This window comes from Dendropsophus ebraccatus, chromosome 6 (genome assembly GCF_027789765.1).
Source record: "Dendropsophus ebraccatus isolate aDenEbr1 chromosome 6, aDenEbr1.pat, whole genome shotgun sequence".
NCBI classification, from domain to species: Eukaryota; Metazoa; Chordata; class Amphibia; order Anura; family Hylidae; genus Dendropsophus; species Dendropsophus ebraccatus.
Window position 1 is genome coordinate 149,951,523 of NC_091459.1, and position 23,561 is coordinate 149,975,083.

Consider the following 23,561-nt stretch of genomic DNA (forward strand, 5'->3'; position numbering starts at 1 on the left):
GGCACAGCAGTAACTATAATGGGGGGCACAGCAGTAACTATAATGGGGGCACAGCAGTAACTATAATGGGGGGCACAGCAGTAGCTATAATGGGGGGCACAGCAGTAACTATAATGGGGGCACAGCAGTAACTATAATGGGGGGCACAGCAGTAACTATAATGGGGGCACAGCAGTAACTATAATGGGGGCACAGCAGTAACTATAATGGGGGGCACAGCAGTAACTATAAGGGGGGGCACAGCAGTAACTATAATGGGGGGCACAGCAGTAACTATAATGGGGGGCACAGCAGTAGCTATAATGGGGGCACAGCAGTAGCTATAATGGGGGGCACAGCAGTAACTATAATGGGGGCACAACAGTAACTATAATGGGGGCACAGCAGTAACTATAATGGGGGCACAGCAGTAACTATAATGGGGGGCACAGCAGTAACTATAATGGGGGCACAGCAGTAACTATAATGGGGGGCACAGCAGTAACTATAATGGGGGCACAGCAGTAACTATAATTGGGGGCACAGCAGTAGCTATAATGGGGGGCACAGCAGTAACTATAATGGGGGCACAGCAGTAACTATAATGGGGGGCACTGCAGTAACTATAATGGGGGCACAGCACTAACTATAATGGGGGCACAGCAGTAACTATAATGGGGGGCACAGCAGTAACTATAATGGGGGCACAGCAGTAACTATAATGGGGGGCACAGCAGTAACTATAATGGGGGGCACAGCAGTAACTATAATGGGGGGCACAGCAGTAACTATAATGGGGGGCACAGCAGTAACTATAATGGGGGCACAGCACTAACTATAATGGGGGCACAGCAGTAACTATAATGGGGGCACAGCAGTAACTATAATGGGGGGCACAGCAGTAACTATAATGGGGGGCACAGCAGTAACTATAATGGGGGGCACAGCAGTAACTATAATGGGGGCACAGCAGTAACTATAATGGGGGGCACAGCAGTAACTATAATGGGGGGCACAGCAGTAACTATAATGGGGGCACAGCAGTAGCTATAATGGGGGCACAGCAGTAACTATAATGGTGGGTGCAGTATTTGGGGGAGGGGGTGCAGTACAGTATAATGGTGGGTGCAGTAGTACATGGGGGAGGGGGCACAGCAGTACAGGATAATGGTGGGTGCAGTAGTACATGGGGGAGGGGTGCAGTAGTACATGGTGAGGGGGCACAGCAGTACAGTATAATGGTGGGTGCAGTATATGGGGGAGGGGGAGCAGTATATGGGGGAGGGGGAGCAGTATATGGGGGAGGGGTGCAGTAAAGTATAATGGTGGGTGCAGTAGTACATGGCGAGGGGGCACAGCACTAAATATAATGGTGGGTGCAGTAGTACATGGGGGAGGGGGCACAGCAGTACAGTATAATGGTGGGTGCAGTAGTACATGGGGAGGGGGCACAGCAGTACAGGATAATGGGTGCAGTAGTACATGAGGGAGGGGTGCAGTACAGTATAATGGTGGGTGCAGTATTTGGGGGAGGGGGTGCAGTACAGTATAATGGTGGGTGCAGTAGTACATGGGGGAGGGGTGCAGTACAGTATAATGGTGGGTGCAGTAGTACATGGGGGAGGGGGCACAGCAGTACAGTATAATGGTGGGTGCAGTAGTACATGGGGGAGGGGTGCAGCACAGTATAATGGTGGGTGCAGTAGTACATGGGGGAGGGGTGCAGTACAGTATAATGGTGGGTGCAGTAGTACATGGGGGAGGGGGCACAACAGTAACTATAATGGTGGGTGCAGTATTTGGGGGAGGGGGTGCAGTACAGTATAATGGTGGGTGCAGTAGTACATGGGGGAGGGGGCACAGCAGTACAGTATAATGGTGGGTGCAGTAGTACATGAGGGGAGGGGGCACAGCACTAAATATAATGGTGGGTGCAGTAGTACATGGGGGAGGGGTGCAGTACAGTATAATGGTGGGTGCAGTAGTACATGGGGGAGGGGTGCAGTACAGTATAATGGTGGGTGCAGTAGTACATGGGGGAGGGGTGCAGTACAGCATAATGGTGGGTGCAGTAGTACATGGGGGGAGGGGGCACAGCACTAAATATAATGGTGGGTGCAGTAGTACATGGGGGAGGGGTGCAGTACAGTGTAATGGTGGGTGCAGTAGTACATGGGGAGGGCTGCAGTACAGTATAATGGTGGGTGCAGTAGTACATGGGGGAGGGGTGCAGTACAGTATAATGGTGGGTGCAGTATTTGGGGGAGGGGGTGCAGTACAGTATAATGGTGGGTGCAGTAGTACATGGGGGAGGGGTGCAGTACAGTATAATGGTGGGTGCAGTAGTACATGGGGGAGGGGGCACAGCAGTACAGTATAATGGTGGGTGCAGTAGTACATGGTGAGGGGGCACAGCAGTACAGTATAATGGTGGGTGCAGTATATGGGGGAGGGGGAGCAGTATATGGGGGAGGGGGAGCAGTATATGGGGGAGGGGTGCAGTAAAGTATAACGGTGGGTGCAGTAGTACATGGCGAGGGGGCACAGCACTAAATATAATGGTGGGTGCAGTAGTACATGGGGGGAGGGGGCACAGCACTAAATATAATGGTGGGTGCAGTAGTACATGGGGGAGGGGGCACAGCAGTACAGTATAATGGTGGGTGCAGTATATGGGGGAGGGGGAGCAGTATATGGGGGAGGGGTGCAGTACAGTATAATGGTGGGTGCAGTAGTACATGGGGGAGGGGGCACAGCACTAAATATAATGGTGGGTGCAGTAGTACATGGGGGAGGGGGCACAGCAGTACAGTATAATGGTGGGTGCAGTATATGGGGGAGGGGGAGCAGTATATGGGGGAGGGGTGCAGTAAAGTATAATGGTGGGTGCAGTAGTACATGGCGAGGGGGCACAGCACTAAATATAATGGTGGGTGCAGTAGTACATGGGGGAGGGGTGCAGTACAGTATAATGGTGGGTGCAGTAGTACATGGGGGAGGGGGCACAGCACTAAATATAATGGTGGGTGCAGTAGTACATGGGGAGGGGGTGCAGTACAGTATAATGGTGGGTGCAGTAGTACATGGGGGAGGGGGTGAAGTACAGTGTAATGGTGGGTGCAGTAGTACATGGGGGAGGGGTGCAGTACAGCATAATGGTGGGTGCAGTATTTGGGGGAGGGGGTGCAGTACAGTATAATGGTGGGTGCAGTAGTACATGGGGAGGGGGTGCAGTACAGTATAATGGTGGGTGCAGTAGTACATGGGGGAGGGGTGCAGTACAGTATAATGGTGGGTGCAGTAGTACATGGGGGAGGGGGTGAAGTACAGTATAATGGTGGGTGCAGTAGTACATGGGGAGGGCTGCAGTACAGTATAATGGTGGGTGCAGTAGTACATGGGGAGGGGGTGCAGTACAGTATAATGGTGGGTGCAGTAGTACATGGGGGAGGGGGCACAGCAGTACAGGATAATGGGTGCAGTAGTACATGAGGGAGGGGTGCAGTACAGTATAATGGTGGGTGCAGTAGTACATGGGGGAGGGGTGCAGTACAGTATAATGGTGGGTGCAGTAGTACATGGGGGAGGGGGCACAGCAGTACAGTATAATGGTGGGTGCAGTAGTACATGGGGGAGGGGTGCAGTAGTACATGGTGAGGGGGCACAGCAGTACAGTATAATGGTGGGTGCAGTATATGGGGGAGGGGGTGCAGTACAGTATAATGGTGGGTGCAGTATATGGGGGAGGGGTGCAGTAAAGTATAACGGTGGGTGCAGTAGTACATGGCGAGGGGGCACAGCACTAAATATAATGGTGGGTGCAGTAGTACATGGGGGGAGGGGGCAGAGCACTAAATATAATGGTGGGTGCAGTAGTACATGGGGGGAGGGGGCACAGCACTAAATATAATGGTGGGTGCAGTAGTACATGGGGGAGGGGTGCAGTACAGTATAATGGTGGGTGCAGTAGTACATGGGGGAGGGGTGCAGTACAGTATAATGGTGGGTGCAGTAGTACATGGGGGAGGGGTGCAGTACAGCATAATGGTGGGTGCAGTAGTACATGGGGGGAGGGGGCACAGCACTAAATATAATGGTGGGTGCAGTAGTACATGGGGGAGGGGTGCAGTACAGTATAATGGTGGGTGCAGTAGTACATGGGGGAGGGGGTGCAGTACAGTATAATGGTGGGTGCAGTAGTACATGGGGGAGGGGGTGCAGTAGTACATGGTGAGGGGGCACAGCAGTACAGTATAATGGTGGGTGCAGTATATGGGGGAGGGGGAGCAGTATATGGGGGAGGGGTGCAGTAAAGTATAATGGTGGGTGCAGTAGTACATGGCGAGGGGGCACAGCACTAAATATAATGGTGGGTGCAGTAGTACATGGGGGAGGGGTGCAGTACAGTATAATGGTGGGTGCAGTAGTACATGGGGGGGAGGGGAGCAGTACAGTATAATGGTGGGTGCAGTAGTACATGAGGGAGGGGTGCAGTATATGGGGGAGGGGTGCAGTACAGTATAATGGTGGGTGCAGTAGTACATGGGGGAGGGGGCACAGCACTAAATATAATGGTGGGTGCAGTAGTACATGGGGAGGGGGTGCAGTACAGTATAATGGTGGGTGCAGTAGTACATGGGGGAGGGGGTGAAGTACAGTGTAATGGTGGGTGCAGTAGTACATGGGGGAGGGGTGCAGTACAGCATAATGGTGGGTGCAGTATTTGGGGGAGGGGGTGCAGTACAGTATAATGGTGGGTGCAGTAGTACATGGGGAGGGGGTGCAGTACAGTATAATGGTGGGTGCAGTAGTACATGGGGAGGGCTGCAGTACAGTATAATGGTGGGTGCAGTAGTACATGGGGGAGGGGGTGAAGTACAGTGTAATGGTGGGTGCAGTAGTACATGGGGAGGGCTGCAGTACAGTATAATGGTGGGTGCAGTAGTACATGGGGAGGGGGTGCAGTACAGTATAATGGTGGGTGCAGTAGTACATGGGGGAGGGGGTGCAGTACAGTATAATGGTGGGTGCAGTAGTACATGGGGGAGGGGTGCAGTACAGTATAATGGTGGGTGCAGTAGTACATGGGGGAGGGGGCACAGCAGTACAGTATAATGGTGGGTGCAGTAGTACATGGGGGAGGGGTGCAGTAGTACATGGTGAGGGGGCACAGCAGTACAGTATAATGGTGGGTGCAGTATATGGGGGAGGGGGTGCAGTACAGTATAATGGTGGGTGCAGTATATGGGGGAGGGGGTGCAGTACAGTATAACGGTGGGTGCAGTAGTACATGGCGAGGGGGCACAGCACTAAATATAATGGTGGGTGCAGTAGTACATGGGGGGAGGGGGCAGAGCACTAAATATAATGGTGGGTGCAGTAGTACATGGGGGGAGGGGGCAGAGCACTAAATATAATGGTGGGTGCAGTAGTACATGGGGGAGGGGTGCAGTACAGTATAATGGTGGGTGCAGTAGTACATGGGGGAGGGGTGCAGTACAGTATAATGGTGGGTGCAGTAGTACATGGGGGAGGGGTGCAGTACAGTATAATGGTGGGTGCAGTAGTACATGGGGGAGGGGTGCAGTACAGCATAATGGTGGGTGCAGTAGTACATGGGGGAGGGGTGCAGTACAGTATAATGGTGGGTGCAGTAGTACATGGGGGAGGGGGTGTAGTATATGGGGGAGGGGTGCAGTACAGTATAATGGTGGGTGCAGTAGTACATGGGGGAGGGGTGCAGTACAGTATAATGGTGGGTGCAGTAGTACATGGGGGAGGGGGCACAGCAGTACAGTATAATGGTGGGTTGCAGTAGTACATGGGGGAGGGGTGCAGTACAGTATAATGGTGGGTGCAGTAGTACATGGGGGAGGGGTGCAGCACAGTATAATGGTGGGTGCAGTAGTACATGGGGGAGGGGTGCAGCACAGTAAAATGGTGGGTGCAGTAGTACATGGGGGAGGGGTGCAGCACAGTATAATGGTGGGTGCAGTAGTACATGGCGAGGGGGCACAGCAGTACAGTATAATGGTGGGTGCAGTAGTACATGGGGAGGGCTGCAGTACAGTATAATGGTGGGTGCAGTAGTACATGGGGGAGGGGGTGTAGTATATGGGGGAGGGGTGCAGTACAGTATAATGGTGGGTGCAGTAGTATATGGGGGAGGGGTGCAGTACAGTATAATGGTGGGTGCAGTAGTACATGAGGGAGGGGTGCAGTACAGTATAATGGTGGGTGCAGTAGAACATGAGGGAGGGGGCACAGCAGTAACTATAATGGTGGGTGCAGTAGTACATGGCGAGGGGGACACAGCAGCAGCACAGTACGAGGGGGACACAGTGACACAATGCAAGAGGTGGAGGCAGCAGCACAGTACATGAGGGGGACACAATGCAAGAGGTGGAAGCAGCAGCCCAGTACATGAGGGGGACACAATGCAAGAGGTGGCGGCAGCAGCACAGTACATGAGGGGGACACAGTGACAATGCAAGAGGTGGAGGCAGCAGCACAGTACATGAGGGGGACACAGTGACACAATACAAGAGGTGGAGGCAGCAGCACAGTACATGAGGAGGTCAGTGACACAATACAAGAGGTGGAAGTAGCAGCACAGTACATGAGGGGGACACAGTGACACAATGCAAGAGGTGGAGGCAGCAGCACAGTACATGAGGGGGACACAGTGACACAATGCAAGAGGTGGAAGCAGCAGCCCAGTACATGAGGGGGACACAGTGACACAATGCAAGAGGTGGAGGCAGCAGCACAGTACATGAGGAGGACACAATACAAGAGGTGGAGGCAGCAGCACAGTACATGAGGGGGACACAGTGACACAATGCAAGAGGTGGAGGCAGCAGCACAGTACATGAGGAGGACACAATACAAGAGGTGGAGGCAGCAGCACAGTACATGAGGGGGACACAGTGACACAATGCAAGAGGTGGAAGCAGCAGCCCAGTACATGAGGGGGACACAGTGACACAATGCAAGAGGTGGAGGCAGCAGCACAGTACATGAGGGGGACACAGTGACAATGCAAGAGGTGGAGGCAGCAGCACAGTACATGAGGGGGACACAGTGACACAATGCAAGAGGTGGAGGCAGCAGCACAGTACATGAGGGGGACACAGTGACACAATACAAGAGGTGGAGGCAGCAGCACAGTACATGAGGAGGTCAGTGACACAATACAAGAGGTGGAGGCAGCAGCACAGTACATGAGGAGGACACAATGCAAGAGGTGGAAGTAGCAGCACAGTACATGAGGGGGACACAGTGACACAATGCAAGAGGTGGAGGCAGCAGCACAGTACATGAGGGGGACACAGTGACACAATGCAAGAGGTGGAGGCAGCAGCACAGTACATGAGGGGGACACAGTGACACAATACAAGAGGTGGAGGCAGCAGCACAGTACATGAGGGGGACACAGTGACACAATGCAAGAGGTGGAGGCAGCAGCACAGTACATGAGGGGGACACAGTGACACAATACAAGAGGTGGAGGCAGCAGCACAGTACATGAGGGGGACACAGTGACACAATACAAGAGGTGGAGGCAGCAGCACAGTACATGAGGGGGACACAGTGACACAATGCAAGAGGTGGAGGCAGCAGCACAGTACATGAGGGGGACACAGTGACACAATGCAAGAGGTGGAGGCAGCAGCACAGTACATGAGGGGGACACAGTGACACAATACAAGAGGTGGAGGCAGCAGCACAGTACATGAGGGGGACACAGTGACACAATACAAGAGGTGGAGGCAGCAGCACAGTACATGAGGAGGACACAATGCAAGAGGTGGAAGTAGCAGCACAGTACATGAGGGGGACACAGTGACACAATGCAAGAGGTGGAGGCAGCAGCACAGTACATGAGGGGGACACAGTGACACAATGCAAGAGGTGGAGGCAGCAGCACAGTACATGAGGGGGACACAATGCAAGAGGTGGAGGCAGCAGCACAGTACACGAGGAGGTCAGTAACAGTTCATTAGAACACGGTGGCACATTAGGGGGCGTTACTTTAGCGTGCATTCACACTATGGAATCCGGGCAGATAACCCGCTGTGGATTCTGTTGCTCGCCCCCACTTGCATGCAGCTCAAGTCCTGCCATAGACTTCATTCTATTGTCGGGCAGATTCCACCGTCCGCCCAAAGAATTGACATGTCAATTCCTTGGATGGACGGGTGGCTATTTTTCTGGCTCACTGTGTACTGAACCCTCCTGCAGCTTCATCACATTGATCAGGACCCTCCTGCAGCTTCATCACATTGATCAGGACCCTCCTGCAGCTTCATCACATTGTGCAGGACCCTCCTGCAGCTTCATCACATTGTGCAGGACCCTCCTGCAGCTTCATCACATTGATCAGGACCCTCCTGCGGCTTCATCACATTGTGCAGGACCCTCCTGCAGCTTCATCACATTGTGCAGGACCCTCCTGCAGCTTCATCACATTGTGCAGGACCCTCCTGCAGCTTCATCACATTGTGCAGGACCCTCCTGCAGCTTCATCACATTGATCAGGACCCTCCTGCAGCTTCATCACATTGTGCAGGACCCTCCTGCAGCTTCATCACATTGATCAGGACCCTCCTGCAGCTTCATCACATTGATCAGGACCCTCCTGCAGCTTCATCACATTGATGTCCACCTTCCAGCAGCTCTTTCTTATATGTATTTGCTTTATCTGTGTTACTTACCTGCTCATTCTTCTTTAGGATCCATTGTTTCCTTATTTGGTGGCTTCAGAGACAATTACCAGTGATCAATACAGTTAGGGGCCTATTACACAGGGCGACTATCAGCGGTTTGTTAAGCCAAACACCGATAATCGGCCCGTGTAATATCGTTGTTTGGTTGCTTGGTTTTGACCATCGCCCGTCGCTCATACATGTATTGTGTAATAGGGGAGCGATGGGGGATGAAAGTGAGGGGACGCACAAATAATCCAAATGATTGTTCGGACAGCCGCTTCCTCTGCCATCCGCACAATGTCTGGGCGTCTAATAGCTCAGGGAAACATTCGGCAGCATCCGGAGCTGTAATCCCATGACATACAATCATCTGCCCAGAAACATTTCATATGGTAACTGCTGGTTACGGATCCTGGAAGCGGCTGTCAGTTAATGGCGGCGCTGGATGCGTTACTGCAGCTGTAGTCACAGGATATCAAGGAATGATTGTTGTGCTGCGCCATTGTATGCAGGGAAGGAGTGTCAGCCGCAGAGCCCAGGAGGATGGGCAGGAGTGCGCCCCCTACAGCCCCGGGATCACACCTCATCTGGAGGACGCCCCTGTGTGGACACTCACGTGTAATACCAAGGAAGCTCCGCACCATTATTGGATATGAGAGAATCCTGCCACACCTGAGTTGCTGTATATAGGGGGGAGAGTATACATGGAGGGCAGCCCACACAGGAAGGAGAGTATACATGGAGGGCAGCCCACACAGGAAGGAGAGTATACATGGAGGCAGCCTACACAGGAAGGAGAGTATACATGGAGGGCAGCCCACACAGGAAGGAGAGTATACATGGAGGGCAGCCCACACAGGAAGGGGAGTATACATGGAGGCAGCCCACACAGGAAGGAGAGTATACATGGAGGGCAGCCCACACAGGAAGGAGAGTATACATGGAGGGAAGCCCACACAGGAAGGAGAGTATACATGGAGGGCAGCCCACACAGGAAGGAGAGTATACATGGAGGGCAGCCCACACAGGAAGGAGAGTATACATGGAGGGCAGCCCACACAGGAAGGAGAGTATACATGGAGGCAGCCCACACAGGAAGGAGAGTATACATGGAGGGCAGCCCACACAGGAAGGAGAGTATACATGGAGGCAGCCTACACAGGAAGGAGAGTATACATGGAGGCAGCTCACACAGGAAGGAGAGTATACATGGAGGGCAGCCCACACAGGAAGTAGAGTATACATGGAGGGCAGCCCACACAGGAAGGAGAGTATACATGGAGGGCAGCCCACACAGGAAGGAGAGTATACATGGAGGCAGCTCACACAGGAAGGAGAGTATACATGGAGGGCAGCCCACACAGGAAGGAGAGTATACATGGAGGGCAGCCCACACAGGAAGGAGAGTATACATGGAGGCAGCCCACACAGGAAGGAGAGTATACATGGAGGCAGCCCACACAGGAAGGAGAGTATACATGGAGGGCAGCCCACACAGGAAGGAGAGTATACATGGAGGCAGCCTACACAGGAAGGAGAGTATACATGGAGGGCAGCCCACACAGGAAGGAGAGTATACATGGAGGCAGCTCACACAGGAAGGAGAGTATACATGGAGGGCAGCCCACACAGGAAGGAGAGTATACATGGAGGCAGCCTACACAGGAAGGAGAGTATACATGGAGGCAGCTCACACAGGAAGGAGAGTATACATGGAAGGCAGCCCACACAGGAAGGAGAGTATACATGGAGGGGAGCCCACACAGGAAGGAGAGTATACATGGAGGGCAGCCCACACAGGAAGGAGAGTATACATGGAGGCAGCTCACACAGGCTGCATATAGGGAGAAGAGTACACACAGGCTGTAGATAGGGAAAAGAGCAAACATTTATTTTTACACCATGTAGTTAGATTTGTATTTTGCACCTGTTTATACTTGTACAGGAACTGAGGTGGATGGGGGTACTGGGTGATGATTAGAAAACAGTCTTCATACCCCTCCATGCTGTCCGCTGCCTATTGTTAGGCTCTTTGTGGGTAGTAACAGGTAGATCAGAGGGAGAAAGCCACAGAGCTCTGGGCACCTGACCTCTTAGCAAATACCATGGTGTTCCCCCCAGCACAGTGCAGCCTGTTCAGTCCAGTTCACCTTCTCCAACAATATGTCATAGTGTGACAGAGAGGAGTATGCGCTGTGCTGAAATTGGACTAAACCATCATCGGACGTATTTGGCCAATTACCGTCCGTTCAGGCCAATAATCGTTTGGTGTAATAGATGATGTTAAAGGCAGCGAGCAGCCGACTTTCATGATGTCAGCTGATCGTTGTCTTAAAATATGTTCTATTAAAATGACAACAATAGCCTGCTGGCCGACGCTCTGTGTAATAGAAGCAGTGGCAGCAGACTGCCGGACTATCTCCTATGGGCCACCCGGACGATCTAGGGGTTGTCTGGACCTCTGGTGGAAGGTCTTGTCGCAGTGCTCACACTTGTATGGGTTCTTCCCTAGTCTCTGTGATGGTTCTTTTCATGGACTCTGTGGTTGGACCTCTGGTGGAAGGTCTTGTCGCAGTGCTTACACTTCTATGGGTTCTCCCCTAGTCTCTGTGATGGTTCTTTTCATGGACTCTGTGGTTGGACCTCTGGTGGAAGGTCTTGTCGCAGTGCCTACACTTGTATGGGTTCTCCCCTAGTCTCTGTGATGGTTCTTTTCATGGACTCTGTGGTTGGACCTCTGGTGGAAGGTCTTGTCGCAGTGCTTACACTTGTATGGGTTCTCCCCTAGTCTCTGTGATGGTTCTTTTCATGGACTCTGTGGTTGGACCTCTGGTGGAAGGTCTTGTCGCAGTGCCTACACTTGTATGGGTTCTCCCCTAGTCTCTGTGATGGTTCTTTTCATGGACTCTGTGGTTGGACCTCTGGTGGAAGGTCTTGTCGCAGTGCTTACACTTGTATGGGTTCTCCCCTAGTCTCTGTGATGGTTCTTTTCATGGACTCTGTGGTTGGACCTCTGGTGGAAGGTCTTGTCGCAGTGCTTACACTTGTATGGGTTCTCCCCTAGTCTCTGTGATGGTTCTTTTCATGGACTCTGTGGTTGGACCTCTGGTGGAAGGTCTTGTCGCAGTGCTTACACTTCTATGGGTTCTCCCCTAGTCTCTGTGATGGTTCTTTTCATGGACTCTGTGGTTGGACCTCTGGTGGAAGGTCTTGTCGCAGTGCTTACACTTGTATGGGTTCTCCCCTAGTCTCTGTGATGGTTCTTTTCATGGACTCTGTGGTTGGACCTCTGGTGGAAGGTCTTGTCGCAGTGCTTACACTTGTATGGGTTCTCCCCTAGTCTCTGTGATGGTTCTTTTCATGGACTCTGTGGTTGGACCTCTGGTGAAAGGTCTTGTCGCAGTGCTTACACTTGTATGGGTTCTCCCCTAGTCTCTGTGATGGTTCTTTTCATGGACTCTGTGGTTGGACCTCTGGTGGAAGGTCTTGTCGCAGTGCCTACACTTGTATGGGTTCTCCCCTAGTCTCTGTGATGGTTCTTTTCATGGACTCTGTGGTTGGACCTCTGGTGGAAGGTCTTGTCGCAGTGCTTACACTTCTATGGGTTCTTCCCTAGTCTCTGTGATGGTTCTTTTCATGGACTCTGTGGTTGGACCTCTGGTGAAAGGTCTTGTCGCAGTGCCTACACTTGTATGGGTTCTTCCCTAGTCTCTGTGATGGTTCTTTTCATGGACTCTGTGGTTGGACCTCTGGTGGAAGGTCTTGTCGCAGTACTTACACTTGTATGGGTTCTTCCCTAGTCTCTGTGATGGTTCTTTTCATGGACTCTGTGGTTGGACCTCTGGTGGAAGGTCTTGTCGCAGTGTTTGCACTTGTATGGCCGCTCCCCTGTGTGCGTCCTCTGATGATCCTTCAGGTTGGACTTTTTCCGGAAATACTTCCCGCAGGTGGTGCACTGATATGGTTTCTCCCCGGTGTGGATTCTCTGGTGCCGAGCGAAGCAGGAGTTGTCCCGGAAGCTCTTGTCGCACTGGGAGCACTTGTAAGGCCGCTCTCCTGTGTGTGTCCGTAGGTGAATCTTGAGGTGGGAGCCACGGATGAAGGTTTTGTCACAGTGGGTGCACTTGTAGGGTCTCTCCCCCGTGTGCGTCCTCATATGCGCCTGGAAGCTGGAGTTATTGCAGAATGTCTTACCACACTCGCTACAGATGAGGAAGGTCTGCCCCTGCTGCCGGACGCTGATGGGACGGATCTCCTCCTCCTCCACCACATGCGGAGGCTTTATACCTGGGAAGCTGGCCTCACACTCCCGGAAGAGGCGCGCCTGTCGCGGGGCCTCGTTCTCCTTGGGTTCGGTCTGTTTGTTTTGGTCAGAATCGTGTAATGCTGACACAGACTTGATCTGTCGGGCGATTCCTTTCCTCCTGTGGGTCCGATCCATGCCGAGCTGCTCGGGGTTGGCGTGTCCTGGGGTCCAGCTATTACACAGAGGCCTGGACTTACTCATCGTCCACTCACTGTTGTTTTCTGATATAGAAAGTAAAAAGAAAAGAACAAAAAAATTTTCAGTGTCCAGAGCAGCGGTAACCATTGAGTGCCCCAGAGCTGAAATCACACTGTATATGGTGCTGCCATTGCCTTACCTGTCAGATTGAAGGCACCACCATTTTCTGCCTCCTTCTTCCCTGTCAGAGGGTAAAGCGGGTCAAGCACAAGACCTGGGGGCAAAGATCACAACTGAGTACAAATGTAAGGAGGGGGCTGGGTGCAATGAGAGTGCTCATGGGTGGGTGAATACAGGTGACGAGGGGCACAACTCTGTCTTCTGCTGTCACATACCTGGGGGGCAGTGGGGTCTCCCGTTCAGCCCAAGGGATGTGCTGGAGACCCTGCTGTCATCTACATTTTCCTCCTGCTTAATCCAGGGCACGAAATCTGTAAGAACACAAAAGAGCTGAGAGCTATCAGAGAGACAGGAGCCCCGCTGCAGCTGAGAGCCATCAGAGAGACAGGAGCCCCGCTGCACCTGAGAGCTATCAGAGAGACAGTAGCCCCGCTGCACCTGAGAGCTATCAGAGAGACAGGAGCCCCGCTGCACCTGAGAGCTATCAAAGAGACAGGAGCCCCGCTGCAGCTGAGAGCTATCAGAGAGACAGGAGCCCCGCTGCACCTGAGAGCTATCAGAGAGACAGGAGCCCCGCTGCACCTGAGAGCTATCAGAGAGACAGGAGCCCCGCTGCACCTGAGAGCTATCAGAGAGACAGGAGCCCCGCTGCACCTGAGAGCTATCAGAGAGACAGGAGCCCCGCTGCAGCTGAGAGCCATCAGAGAGACAGGAGCCCCGCTGCACCTGAGAGCTATCAGAGAGACAGGAGCCCCGCTGCAGCTGAGAGCTATCAGAGAGACAGGAGCCCCGCTGCAGCTGAGAGCTATCAGAGAGACAGGAGCCCCGCTGCAGCTGAGAGCTATCAGAGAGACAGGAGCCCCGCTGCACCTGAGAGCTATTAGAGAGACAGGAGCCCCGCTGCAGCAGAGAGCCATCAGAGAGACAGGAGCCCCGCTGCACGTCAGAGCTATGAGAGAGACAGGAGCCCCGCTGCACCTGAGAGCTATGAGAGAGACAGGAGCCCCGCTGCACCTGAGAGCCATCAGAGAGACAGGAGCCCCGCTGCACCTGAGAGCTATCAGAGAGACAGGAGCCCCGCTGCACCTGAGAGCTATGAGAGAGACAGGAGCCCCGCTGCACCTGAGAGCTATCAGAGAGACAGGAGCCCCGCTGCACCTGAGAGCTATGAGAGAGACAGGAGCCCCGCTGCACCTGAGAGCTATCAGAGAGACAGGAGCCCCGCTGCACCTGAGAGCTATCAGAGAGACAGGAGCCCCGCTGCAGCTGAGAGCAATCAGAGAGACAGGAGCCCCGCTGCAGCTGAGAGCCATCAGAGAGACAGGAGCCCCGCTGCACCTGAGAGCTATGAGAGAGACAGGAGCCCCGCTGCAGCTGAGAGCCATCAGAGAGACAGGAGCCCCGCTGCACCTGAGAGCTATCAGAGAGACAGGAGCCCCGCTGCACCTGACAGCTATGAGAGAGACAGGAGCCCCGCTGCACCTGAGAGCCATCAGAGAGACAGGAGCCCCGCTGCAGCTGAGAGCCATCAGAGAGACAGGAGCCCCGCTGCACCTGAGAGCTATGAGAGAGACAGGAGCCCCGCTGCACCTGAGAGCTATCAGAGAGACAGGAGCCCCGCTGCACCTGAGAGCTATCAGAGAGACGGGAGCCCCGCTGCAGCTGAGAGCCATCAGAGAGACAGGAGCCCCGCTGCACCTGAGAGCCATCAGAGAGACAGGAGCCCCGCTGCACCTGAGAGCTATGAGAGAGACAGGAGCCCCGCTGCACCGGAGAGCTATGAGAGAGACAGGAGCCCCGCTGCACCTGAGAGCCATGAGAGAGACAGGAGCCCCGCTGCACCTGAGAGCCATCAGAGAGACAGGAGCCCCGCTGCACCTGAGAGCCATCAGAGAGACAGGAGCCCCGCTGCACCTGAGAGCTATGAGAGAGACAGGAGCCCCGCTGCACCTGAGAGCTATGAGAGAGACAGGAGCCCCGCTGCACCTGAGAGCCATCAGAGAGACAGGAGCCCCGCTGCAGCTGAGAGCTATCAGAGAGACAGGAGCCCCGCTGCACCTGAGAGCTATCAGAGAGACAGGAGCCCCGCTGCAGCTGACAGCTATGAGAGAGAGACAGGAGCCCCGCTGCACCTGAGAGCTATCAGAGAGACAGGAGCCCCGCTGCAGCTGAGAGCCATCAGAGAGACAGGAGCCCCGCTGCACCTGAGAGCTATCAGAGAGACAGGAGCCCCGCTGCAGCTGAGAGCTATCAGAGAGACAGGAGCCTCGCTGCACCTGAGTGCTATCAGAGAGAGACAGGAGCCACGCTGCAGCTGAGAGCTATGAGAGAGAGACAGGAGCCACGCTGCACCTGAGAGCCATCAGAGAGACAGGAGCCCCGCTGCACCTGAGAGCTATGAGAGAGACAGGAGCCCCGCTGCACCTGAGAGCCATCAGAGACAGGAGCCCCGCTGCACCTGAGAGCCATCAGAGAGACAGGAGCCCCGCTGCACCTGAGAGCTATCAGAGAGACAGGAGCCCCGCTGCACCTGAGAGCCATCAGAGAGACAGGAGCCCCGCTGCACCTGAGAGCTATCAGAGAGACAGGAGCCCCGCTGCACCTGACAGCTATGAGAGAGACAGGAGCCCCGCTGCACCTGAGAGCCATCAGAGAGACAGGAGCCCCGCTGCACCTGAGAGCTATCAGAGAGACAGGGGCCCCGCTGCAGCTGAGAGCCATCAGAGAGACAGGAGCCCCGCTGCACCTGAGAGCTATCAGAGAGACAGGAGCCCCGCTGCACCTGAGAGCCATCAGAGAGACAGGAGCCCCGCTGCAGCTGAGAGCCATCAGAGAGACAGGAGCCCCGCTGCACCTGAGAGCTATGAGAGAGACAGGAGCCCTGCTGCACCTGACAGCTATGAGAGAGACAGGAGCCCCGCTGCACCTGAGAGCTATGAGAGAGACAGGAGCCCCGCTGCACCTGAGAGCTATCAGAGAGACAGGAGCCCCGCTGCACCTGACAGCTATGAGAGAGACAGGAGCCCCGCTGCACCGGAGAGCTATCAGAGAGACAGGAGCCTCGCTGCAGCTGAGAGCTATGAGAGAGACAGGAGCCCCGCTGCACCTGAGAGCTATGAGAGAGACAGGAGCCCCGCTGCACCTGAGAGCTATGAGAGAGACAGGAGCCCCGCTGCACCTGAGAGCTATGAGAGAGACAGGAGCCCCGCTGCACCTGAGAGCTATGAGAGAGACAGGAGCCCCGCTGCACCTGAGAGCTATGAGAGAGACAGGAGCCCCGCTGCACCTGAGAGCTATCAGAGACAGGAGCCCCGCTGCACCTGAGAGCCATCAGAGAGACAGGAGCCCCGCTGCACCTGAGAGCCATTAGAGAGACAGGAGCCCCGCTGCACCTGAGAGCTATCAGAGAGACAGGAGCCCCGCTGCACCGGAGAGCTATCAGAGAGACAGGAGCCCCGCTGCAGCTGAGAGCCATCAGAGAGACAGGAGTCCCGCTGCACCTGAGAGCTATGAGAGAGACAGGAGCCCCGCTGCACCTGAGAGCCATCAGAGAGACAGGAGCCCCGCTGCACCTGAGAGCCATCAGAGAGACAGGAGCCCCGCTGCACCTGAGAGCCATCAGAGAGACAGGAGCCCCGCTGCACCTGAGAGCCATCAGAGAGACAGGAGCCCCGCTGCACCTGAGAGCTATCAGAGAGACAGGAGCCCCGCTGCAGCTGAGAGCCATCAGAGAGACAGGAGCCCCGCTGCACCTGAGAGCTATCAGAGAGACAGGAGCCCCGCTGCACCTGAGAGCCATCAGAGAGACAGGAGCCCCGCTGCACCTGAGAGCTATCAGAGACAGGAGCCCCGCTGCACCTGAGAGCTATGAGAGAGACAGGAGCCCCGCTGCAGCTGAGAGCTATCAGAGAGACAGGAGCCCCGCTCACCACACTCACCTGCCTCAGTCTTTTTGGCCCTCTGCTTCCCCTCATCACACACGTCCCCCGGCCCCTGGTAATTTATCTGCAGAATGATATCAGGTCCAAGTCCTGCAAAGTGCGAGACATCAACATGATGAGACACAAGTGACGGCTGATAACAGAGAATACTAGAAGGAAAGCCCTGTCCCCCCACCCCCTGCAGCTGCCCCCTCCCCCCCCACACCCCCTTGCAGCTGCCCCCCCCCACCCCCTTGCAGCTGCCCCACCCCCCACCCCCTTGCAGCTGCCCCCACCCCCTTGCAGATGCCCCCCCCTGCAGCTGCATCCTCCCCCCCCCACCCCCTTGCAGCTGCCCCCACCCTCCTGCAGCTGCCCCCTCCCACCGCCCTGCAGCTGCCCCCTCCCCCCCCCCAACCCCCTTGCAGCTGCCCCCTCCCCCCCCCCCCACTGTTGGAACCAACATGGACCACACCCTGTATAAATCTGATACAGTTTCATGGTCTCAGGTCACTGGCAGAAGGCAAAAAGAAGATGATGAATGGACTGAGTATATTTAAATCAGGGGTGGGGAACCTCCGGCCCGCGGGCCGCATCCGGCCCCTGAGACCTCCCGATGCGGCCCGCGGCCCGCAGCTCCCCTGTGATGCGCGCCGCTCTGGAGGAGGAAGGAGCCGGCATACACAGCATCCTCCTGTGTCTGTGACAGCTGGCGGACACAGGAGGATGCTGTCTATACCGGCTTCTTCCCCAGCAGAGCGGCGCGTGTCTTCAGTCTCCTGCGGGCCGTGCGCGATGACGTCATTTCATCGCGCGCCGCCTGCAGGAGAAAGACCGGCACAGAGGACCTGGGACAGAAGAGGACATGGGCAGCGTGGGAGCGGAGGAAAGGTGAGAGGGATGTTTATTTTTTTTATTTGGGGGTTAACTAGGCCACCAGGGACATGACAGATGGGGGTTAACTAGGCCACCAGGGACATGACAGATGGGGGTGATAACTAGGCCACCAGGGACATGCCTGATGGGGGTTAACTAGGCTACCAGGGACATGCCTGATGGGGGTTAACTAGGCTACCAGGGATATGCCTGATGGGGGTTAACTAGGCCTACCAGGGACATGACTGATGGGGGTTAACTAGGCCTACCAGGGACATGACTGATGGGGGTTAACTAGGCCTACCAGGGACATGCCTGATGGGGGTTAACTAGGCCACCAGGGACATGACAGATGGGGGTTAACTAGGCCACCAGGGAGATGCCTGATGGGGGTTAACTAGGGCTACCAGGGACATGCCTGATGGGGGTTAACTAGGCCACCAGGGACATGACTGATGGGGGTTAACTAGGCCACCAGGGACATGACTGATGGGGGTTAACTAGGCCACCAGGGACATGACTGATGGGGGTTAACTAGGCCTACCAGGGACATGCCTGATGGGGGTTAACTAGGCCACCAGGGACATGCCTGATTGGGGTTAACTAGGCCACCAGGGACATGCCTGATGGGGGTTAACTAGGCCACCAGGGACATGCCTGATGGGGGTTAACTAGGCTACCAGGGACATGACTGATGGGGGTTAACTAGGCCTACCAGGGACATGCCTGATGGGGGTTAACTAGGCCACCAGGGACATGCCTGATGGGGGTTAACTAGGCTACCAGGGACATGACTGATGGGGGTTAACTAGGCCACCTGGGACATGACTGACGGGGGTTAACTAGGCCACCAGGGACATGACTGATGGGGGTTAACTAGGCCACCAGGGACATGACTGATGGGGGTTAACTAGGCCACCAGGGACATGACTGATGGGGGTTAACTAGGCCACCAGGGACATGACTGATGGGGGTTAACTAGGCCACCAGGGACATGACTTGGGGGTTAACTAGACTACAAGGGGCATCACTGGGGGGTTAACTACAATAGCAGGGGAACTAGGGGAACAATACTGTGCCTTGCCCTGGGTGCTGCAAACCCCCGCTACTAACTGCCGCACACGGTATGCGGCCCTCGAATGATTTTATTAATGCCTGACCGGCCCTCGACATGGAAAAGGTTCCCCACCCCTGATTTAAATGAAGGTCCTTCCAAAGACAATGAAATGGAGAGTCATAAATGCAGGACAACACTGGACAACGCTGGACAACACTGGACAATGCTGGACAACACTGGACAACGCTGGACAACGCTGGACAACACTGGACAATGCTGGACAACGCTGGACAATGCTGGACAACACTGGACAATGCTGGACAATGCTGGACAACGCTGGACAACACTGGACAACGCTGGACAACGCTGGACAACGCTGGACAATGCTGGACAACGCTGGACAACACTGGACAATGCTGGACAATGCTGGACAATGCTGGACAATGCTGGACAATGCTGGACAACGCTGGACAACGCTGGACAACGCTGGACAACGCTGGACAACGCTGGACAACGCTGGACAACGCTGGACAACGCTGGACAACGCTGGAGAATGCTGGACAACGCTGGACAACGCTGGACAACGCTGGACAATGCTGGACAACGCTGGACAACGCTGGACAATGCTGGACAATGCTGGACAACGCTGGACAACGCTGGACAACGCTGGACAACACTGGACAATCCTTGCATTTAAGTGAAAACACTGGCGGCAAACAGTAGGAGATCTTTCCTGCTGTGGTGAAGCCATAAACCAGCCCCTGCGGCTACTTCAAAGCCTCCTTATCAGCGTCACCTGTGGATGGGCATAACACGCCCAAAAGAGTCATCCGAAGGACAAGGACCTTACTGTACCCAAAGGACGCCACCTAGAGGAACATGTTTACCTCTGCATCATTGTCTTTAAAACATAAAAGGAACTGTGATGATTGGCTGAGACAGTATTTGGAGGAGTTCCAGGGAGGGGCCATGTGTGGGCTATGAGTGTTTGTGTGACTGGTATATAAGGTTGTACACAGATGAATAGTTAGGCACTTCCTATCTCCCACCATCTCTTCCTACCCCCCTCTCCCTTCCCTTATATTCCTATCCCTTAGGGTGGTATTACACGGAACGATAATCGGCCGAATTGGCCCGATTCGGCCGATTATCGCTCCGTGTAATAAATGCAACGATCAGCCGATGACAACGATCATCGGCTGATCGTTGATATAGGTTAGAACCTATTTTCGTCGGGCGCCGACCGCGCACCGCTGCGTGTAATAGCGGTGCGTGGCCGGCGACTAACGATATACATTACCCATCCACGTTCCAGGGCTGCTCCTGCCATCCGCTTCTCCCTGCGTCCCGCGCGCGCTCTAGCGTCACAGAGGCCTGTCAGCTGATAGGCCGCTCAGCCAATCACAGGCCGCGGCGGTCCCGGTCTGTGATTGGCTGAGCGGCCTACCAGCTGACAGGCTGCTGTGACGCTAGAGAGCGCGCGGGACCCCCGGGAGAAGCTGACGCAGGAGCAGCCCTGGAACGTGGATGGGTAATGTATGCCAGTTTAGCAAGGGCTGCAAGGACATCGCTAACGATGTCCTTGCAGCTATTGTCAAACGATTATCGGGCCGTGTAATAGGCCCAGTAAACGAGCAACGATCTAGCAGATCGCTGCTCGTTTACAGGTATTATCGGGCCCTGCTCAGCCCGTGTAATACCACCCTTAGTCTTCCCTTTATAGATATTTATGTTTTCCTCTTTGTAATAAACCCCTTAAAGATCTAGTTGTCCTTGATCAATTAATACGGCACCCCAAAACCGAAGCAGATTCTACACCCACCCGCTTGCAGCTGCCCCCTCCCCTCCTCCTGCAGCTGCCCCCTCCCCCTGCAGCTGCCCCCTCCCCCCACAGGACATGCTATCACCTTCCTGGCAGCGACCTCTCTTGCCGCTTTCCTCCTGGCTGATGATTCGGATCAGGACCTCAGAGTTTTCGATGTGATACCCTAAGAAGATAATGAGAGGAGCAACAACCTGTAGATAACTACAACTCCCAGCATGCTCCAGTAACATCTCTACTCTCAAATGTGTCTGTTGATCTAAGTTAAAGCACTAATCTGATTGGCTGCTCCAGGAAGCCCCTCCCCACATGGCACCCACCGAGATCATGCAGCACATTGTGGATGTCCCGCATCACGTTCCCGTACAGCGTACGCTGCCACTCCTCCAGGACGTCCCACTGCTCTGAGGAGAACGAGGCCGCCACATCTGAGAAGGACACCGCGGCCTGGAGAAGAGAGAAGCGCGTCTGGTCAGGGGTGTTAATAAAGCTTAGTGACACCGACACAGAAACACAAGCCCCGCCCAGCGACAACACCACAGAAACACAAGCCCCGCCCAGTGACACCACAGAAACAGAAGCCCCGCCCAGTGACACCACAGAAACAGAAGCCCCGCCCAGTGACACCACAGAAACACAAGCCCCGCCCAGTGACACCACAGAAACACAAGCCCCGCCCAGTGACACCACAGAAACAGAAGCCCCGCCCAGTGACACCACAGAAACACAAGCCCCGCCCAGTGACACCACAGAAACAGAAGCCCCGCCCAGTGACACCACAGAAACAGAAGCCCCGCCCAGTGACACCACAGAAACACAAGCCCCGCCCAGTGACACTACAGAAACACAGCCCTGCCCAGTGACACCACAGAAACACAAGCCCCGCCCAGTGACACCACAGATACACAAGTGCCGCCCAGTGACACCACAGAAACACAAGCCCTGCCCAGTGACACCACAGAAACACAAGCCCCGCCCAGTGACAACACAGAAACACAAGCCCTGCCCAGTGACACCACAGAAACACAAGCCCCACCCAGTGACAACACCACAGAACACACAAGCCCCGCCCAGTGACACCACAGAAACACAAGCCCCGCCCAGTGACAACACAGAAACACAAGCCCCGCCCAGTGACACCACAGAAACACAAGCCCCGCCCAGTGACAACACCACAGAAACACAAGCCCCGCCCAGTGACAACACCACAGAAACACAAGCCCCGCCCAGTGACACCACAGAAACACAAGCCCCGCCCAGTGACACCACAGAAACACAAGCCCCGCCCAGCAACAACACAGAAACACAAGCCCCGCCCAGCAACAACACAGAAACACAAGCCCCGCCCAGTGACAACACCACAGAAACACAAGCCCCACCCAGTGACACCACAGAAACACAAGCCCCACCCAGTGACAACACCACAGAAACACAAGCCCCACCCAGTGACAACACCACAGAAACAGAAGCACCGCCCAGCAACACGACAGAAACACAAGCCCCGCCCAGCGACAACACGACAGAAACACAAGCCCCGCCCAGCGACAACACAGATACACAAGTGCCGCCCAGTGACACCACAGAAACACAAGCCCCGCCCAGTGACACCACAGAAACACAAGCCCCACCCAGTGACAACACCACAGAAACACAAGCCCCGCCCAGTGACAGCACAGAAACACAAGCCCCGCCCAGTGACAGCACAGAAACACAAGCCCCACCCAGTGACAACACCACAGAAACACAAGCCCCGCCCAGCAACACCTACACAGGAACATAAGCCCCGCCCAGCAGACTCTGTTGTTGTCTCCAGAAGCTGTTATTGGGGCTGTCCTCCACCATCGGGTAACCTACCCGCTGAAAAGTGTCCATCCTCTAACACCCGACTGGTCCCGGTGGAGAAACCAAGACAATGCTGGGCGGCCAACAGCTCCACCTGGGGACAGAAAGAGGAATGACCAGTCAGAGTAACTCCATTACATATCAGAGGATGTCTGAGGATAGCCCCCCCCATCACTGAGCAATGGTACAGCCTATGTCTATAGCACAGCCCAAAGTATCCTTCCTGTATATAATGGTACAGGCCACAGTATGATAGCTCCTCCCCTCTCTGTATATGATGGTACAGCCCACAGCAGGATAGCTCCTTCCCCTCTCTGTATATAATGGTACAGCCCACAGTATGATAGCTCCTCCCCCTCTCTGTATATGATGGTACAGCCCACAGTATGATAGCTCCTCCCCCTCTCTGTATATAATGGTACAGCCCACAGTATGATAGCTCCTCCCCCTCTCTGTATATAATGGTACAACCCACAGTATGATAGCTCCTTCCCCTCTCTGTCTATAACGCTACATCCCACAGCATGATAGCTCCTCCCCCTTCTGTATATGATGGTACAGCCCACAGTAGGATAGCTCCTCCCCCTCTCTGTCTATAATGGTACAGCCCACAGTAGGATAGCTCCTCCCCCTTCTGAATATAAAGGTACAGCCCACAGTAGGATAGCTCCTCCCCCTATCCGTATATAGTGGTACAGCCCACAGTATGATAGCTCCTCCCCCTATCTGT

The 23,561-nt window shown here is 54.9% G+C and overlaps 1 pseudogene; it reads right to left on the reverse strand.

The window, feature by feature from the left end:
• LOC138795361 (zinc finger protein 271-like) overlaps window positions 1-23,151 on the reverse strand; it is a 31,211-nt pseudogene extending 8,060 nt beyond the window's left edge.
• Window positions 23,152-23,561: the final 410 nt, after the last annotated feature.